The 5938-nt window shown below is 42.2% G+C and overlaps 1 pseudogene; it reads left to right on the top strand.

The window, feature by feature from the left end:
* The first annotated feature begins 1693 nt into the window (after positions 1-1693).
* Positions 1694-2620, top strand: LOC101532473 (tropomyosin alpha-3 chain-like; annotated as a pseudogene).
* The last annotated feature ends 3318 nt before the right edge of the window (positions 2621-5938 follow it).

Below are 5938 nucleotides of genomic sequence, written 5' to 3'. Positions count from 1 at the left end.
ATGGAAGATCTTCCTCTCTGTCTCTCCTCCTGTCTGTATATCTATCTGACTTTGCAATAAAAATAAATACATCTTTTTTAAAAAAGGAGGCGAGACAGAGAGGAAAATCCTCCATCCACTGATTCACTCCCCAAGCGACTGCAATGGCTGGTGCTGCACCGATTTGAAGCCAAGAGCCTGGAACTTCCTCCAGGTCTCCCACACGGGTGCAGGGTCCCAAGGCTTTGGGCCGTCCTCGACTGCTGTCCCAGGGCACAAGCAGGGAGTTGGATGGGAAGCAGGGCCGCCAGGATTAGAACCAGCGTCCGTATGGGATTCTGGGAATGCAAGGCGAGGACTTTAGCCACTACGCTACCGCACCGGGCCCAAAAAAACATGTCTTAAAAATAAATCCTGTAACATTCAAGATGGTTAAGTTATTCTACTAGCCATGTGTTCCATCGTTAAAGCACCAAGAGTTCTTAGAATTTAATTATACCAATGTGATCTCTATACAATATTAAATGAAGAAAATGGGTACCCCTTAAAATTTAAAACTACAGAGTGAAAAGAAGTCAGTACATTTGAGGAATTTAGTAAAGTGGATGTCCCAATGATTACACATGGAAAATCTTGATAAAATTTCCCTTGTCCAATGAAAGGCATGTGTTGCAGCATTGTTTTGGTGGGGAATGGCTTTCTGGTGAAGTTTTCCCTGTCTTTCTGCTAAAGGTTTGGCTTTTTAAAAACTCTCTCCAATCAAGCAGATGTTCTTGTTCTTTAACCTTCCAGAGAGACAACATGTAAAATGCCTTCAACATCACAAAAGTCTGTTTTCCTGAGCTTTGTTATCGATCAGTCTACATTTTGGGTAGCAATTTAATGATCTTTATTGCTAATTTTTTATAGAATCCTTTTGTTTTGCCTGAACACCTTCTACACCTTGATAGCCATTGCTTTGATTGTGCTTGGTCTTAAGAATCACACTAGCAGGGCCCGGCACCGTGGCCTAGCAGCTAAAGCCCTCGCCTTGAACACACTGGGATCCCATATGGGCACCGGTTCTAATCTTGGTGGTCCTGCTTCCCATCCAGCTCCCTGGCTGTGGTCTGGGAAGGCAGCTGAGGATGGCCCAAGGCCTTGGGACCCTGCACCCATGTGGGAGACCCGGAAGAAGCTCCTGGCTCCTGGCTTTGGATAGCCTCAACTCTGACCATTAAGATCACTTGGGGAGTGAACCATTGGATGGAAGGTCTTTCTCTCTGTTTCTCTTCCTCTCTGTATATCTGACTTCCAATAAAAATAAATGAATCTTTAAAAAAAGAATCACATTAGTAAAGCTGTGGTCTATCTCCTGTTCCAATCTTTCAAGAAATGCATCAGGATCTTGATCACACAAGTTTAAAATTTCCACTAAAAGCTCTGTTCTTGTCTTGAGCTGATACATGTACAGTGATTTTGGTACCCACAGAATAGAAAATGTGATGTCCTTTAATTTTTCAGACATAATTTTTAAGCTGAACCAGTTGAGGTGTCTATTTCTGCTGGTAATTGCCAGAATTATTCAATTAGGGCACAATAAAATGAGTGTTTGCCTTACAATTGAGTTAAATGCTCTCTTTGTCACTGGCTTTATTCAAGATTGTCTACCATCCCATCTTAAAATGATTTATTGCGGAGAAGCGGCTGCAACACCGAGCCGAGGAGGCAGGAGTCGGAGCCCGAGAAGCAGCTGGGTGGGCACCAGCGCCGGGATCACCACCACCGAGGTGGTGAAGCCCAAGATCCAGGCTCTGCAGCAGCAGGCGGGAGATGCCGAGGAAAGGGCCGAGCGCCTGCAGCGGGAACTGGAGGGAGAAAGGCGGGCCCGAAAACAGACTGAAGCTGAGATAGCCTCCTTGAACCGGGGGATCCAGGTGGTGGAAGTCGAGCTGGACCGTGCTCAGGAGCCTGGCTACTGCCCTGCAGAAGTTGGAAGAAGCGTAAGAAGCTGCTGATGAGAGTGAGAGAGGTATGAAGGTTATTGAAAACCGGGCCTTAAAAGATGGAATTCCAAGAAATCCAACTCAAAGCAGCCAAGCACATTGCCGAAGAGGCAAGATGGGAAGTATGAAGAGGTGCCTCGTAAGTTGGTGATTACTGAAGGAGACTTGGAACGAACAGAGGAGCGAGCTTAGCTGGCAGAGTCCCGTTGCCGAGAGACGGATGAGCAGATCAGACTGATGGACCAGAACCTGAAGTGCCTGAGTGCTGCCCAAGAAAAGTATTCTCAACAAGAAGACAAATACGAAGAAGAAATAAAGATTCTTACTAAAACTCAAGGAGGCAGAGACACGGGGCTGAATTTGCTGAGAGATCGATACCCAAGCTGGAAAAGAGAATTGATGATTTGGAAGATAAACCGAAATGCACCAAAGAGGAGCACCTCTGTACACAAAGGATACTGGACCAGACTCTGCTTGACCTGAACAAGATGTAGAGCACCCTCATCCCGCCCTGCCGCCACTCCTCCCTCCAACCCCAACTCCGCCTGAGGCCAGCCTGCCCAGAGCTGACCTCCACACTGAGGGCTGATGCTTTAACTGGAAGGCTGCTTTTTCTCCTTTTTGCCAACCCACCTCCTCCATCCTTAATCCCCCCCACCCCCAGCGTCTTTGCCACCAAGTTGTCTCTGCCTCTTCCCAGGGATTGCAGTGGGACCAGAGGCTGAGCACTTTTGGGAACAACATTTAAGGAATATGAGCACAATGCAAAAGTGTCTTTAAAAGCATGTTGTAATGTACACATTTTGTAATGACCTTTTTGTTGTTGTAGGAACTATTTTGTAAAACATCCCAAGTGATTCCACACTGAGGCAGCAGCTGAATCCCTTTCTTTTTTTTTTTATTAATTACATTGCATTATGCGACAGTTTCATAGGCACTAGGATTCCCCCATCCCCTCTCCAAACCCTGCCCCCATGTTGGATTCCTCCACCTTGCTGCATTGCCCCGGTTCAAGTTCAGTTGAGATTCTTTCATTGCAAGCATATATCAAGCATAGAGTCCAGCATCTTATTGTCCAGATAAATTCAAAGGCTTGTTGGGGAGACCATCTCTGGTCTGAAGGTAGAGCTGAAGCCCTTTCTTATTTGTGAAGGTGACTTGGCAGCTGAATGCCTAGTGCCCTCTCCACAGAGGAGGGGAGCAGAGGTGGGCCTGCCTTTGTAGGAGCCAAACAGAGCCCAGGGAAAAGACTCCTCTCTGGGGAACCTCATTGCTCTGGACAAAGCATCAGCCAAACCAGAAAGGTGATTCTAGAAGGAGTTGGCCAAAAACAAACAAACAAAAAAAAATAAACAAAAAAAAAAAACACTACGGTGTTAAGATTTACAGCTTTAAGGGATCTTTGAACAACTTTTTTTTTTTTTTACCTTTTTCATCAGAAGTGACCAAATTAAGATGGTAAGACCCCTGAGACCAGTTTTTTCTCTCCCCCTCCCCCACTTCTGTCCCTTTCCAACAGCTTGCGGAACAGATCATGAGCTTCTTAGGTTGAAGGGACCACTTTGTTGCTTTCCTGCCTGCTTGAAAGAAAAGACAATTATGTTTTTGCCATAGAAAACTCATCTCACCAACCCCTTGCTGGGTCTGAAGCTGCTGTTTCTAAAAAGTGCCATCTCATTGTGCTTTGTATCAGTCAGTGCTGGAGAAATCTTGAATCGCTTATGTACAAAACTTTTAAATTTTTATATTAATTTTTTATATTATTTTATAATATTTTATATTAATTTTTTTTTTTGCTTCTCTGGCCTTGGGGACCCTGGCCAGCCCTCTGGCTGTGGGAGCTCTCCACAGAATGGGATGGCAGTGTGCTGGCTTTTCCAGAGTTTTCCTCCCCAGCCAGTCCCTACTCTTGGTGAGGATTCTGTGAGTGAGGTCTGTCAGGCATACATCCTGCAGCTTACTGGCTTAAATTGTACTCTCCTTTGGCCTGGTCTCTCTGGGACCAACTGGGAGAAAAGAGAAACCAATATGTAACTGTTTTGATACTGAATATTGACAATAAATGTCTTTTTTTTTTAAGATTTATTTTATTTTTATTACAAAGTCAGATGTACTGAGAGGAGGAGAGATAGCGAGGAAGTGGAGCTGCCAGGATTAGAACCAGCGGCAATATGGGATCAAGACGAGGACCTTAGCCACTAGGCCACACTGCCAAGCTCAATAAATGTCTTTTTGAAATAAAGAACCAGTCCCTCCAAAAAAAATTATGTATTACATTTATAAACTGCTGATTTCTTTGGGGCATTTTCCTTACAAAGTATCTGTATGGTATCATGATTTTGCTATTCTTTCACCAAAGCCTCACCATAAATTTGATTTTGATTCTTCAATTTTACCAGAATTAATGTTGTTCTAACAGGAGATTTTCTCACACTTGCACATTTTCCTTTTTAGTGCCTCAAACTTAACCTTGCTCAGACAATTTACAAGAACTTAGAATAAGTTTATTTTGGCATAAAGAATTTCTGAATCCCTGCATAATTTTGTCATAATACACACTTTCCATAAACATCTTGATACTTGTCATATGACTTTTAATTTTTTTTTAAATATGAAGCAAACAAATTTCATGTATTTTATATAGGTAAAATTATAAGATAACCACACCTACTTTCCTTTTCCTTCCTGCCTCAATCCCTTTTGTTTCTTTCTTTTACTCTTCAGCTTTTGCAAAACTGTAATTTCATTCCACTCTATAATCATAGGTTAATGCACCACTAATCATAACATTCAACAATAAAATTAGAAAGAATGTATTTCCACAGTAGTATAAACAAGGGCTAAAACCAACAATCAAGTCACAAGATGTTCATTTCATCCCTATACATTTTTAAATGTGGCTAAATCCTCACTTTGCAACTGATGGAATCCCATATAGGCACCAGTTCACGTCCTAGCAGCTTCACTTCCCATCTAGCTCTCTGATTGTGGCCTGGGAAAGCAGTAGAGAATAATGCAAAGCCTTGAGACCCTGCACCCACATGGGAGACCCAGAATTAGCTCCTGGCTCCAGACTTTGGATTGGTCCAATTCTGACCAAAGCAGCCACTTGGGGAGTGAACCAGCAGACAGAAGATACTTCTCTGTGTCTCATTCTCTCTGTAAATCTGCCTTCACAATAAAAATAAATTAATCTTTTTAAAAAGTTCAATGCATTCCTGTACTTTTTTTGTATTCTGTATCAACTACTACCTATCATAGAAAACATACGATATTTGTCTTTTAGGGACTGGTTTATCTCACTTGGCATAACAGTTTCAAGTAGCACGCACTTTGTTTTAAAAGGATGTCATTCTTTTTATGGCTAAATAGTATTACATGGTATATATACATCAAATTTTCTTCATCCATTCATTAGATGTTGATCTTCTGTGTTGATTCCATGTCTCAACTATTGTGAATTAAGCTGCAATAAACATGGGGTACAGATAACTTCCATTTGCTGATTTGTTTTAGTTTGGGTAAATCCCAGGATTAGGATGAGTGAGTCATAGATACATGTACAGATCTCTGAGGAATCTAGATGCTGTCTTCCATGATTATTGCACCAGTTGTGTTAGGGTAGTTTCCCCCATTTCCTCCCTTGAATTATTACCAGCATTTATTATTATTACTATTTTATAATAGCTGTGCTAACTGGGCTTAGATAAAACTCTGTTGTGACTTTTATTTGCATTTTCCTGATTGTTAGTGATCCTGAGCATTTTTCTTTTTTTAAATTTTACTTCTTTTTTATTATTATCATTTTATCATATAGTTCCATAGGCCCTGGGATTTCCCTTATTCCCTCCCCAACCCCCCCCCCCCAGTTCCCCTATGTCATTACTAAAGTATAGTTCTTCATACCCAGTCATATGTCCATCATTGTGGGCAGGGACAATGGCAGAGAGTCCAGCATCCTTCCCTGTTAACTA

This window comes from Ochotona princeps, chromosome X, assembly GCF_030435755.1.
Source record: "Ochotona princeps isolate mOchPri1 chromosome X, mOchPri1.hap1, whole genome shotgun sequence".
NCBI classification, from domain to species: Eukaryota; Metazoa; Chordata; class Mammalia; order Lagomorpha; family Ochotonidae; genus Ochotona; species Ochotona princeps.
Note: the sequence above shows the minus strand (reverse complement) of the source record. Positions and strands in the feature narration are given on the sequence as shown.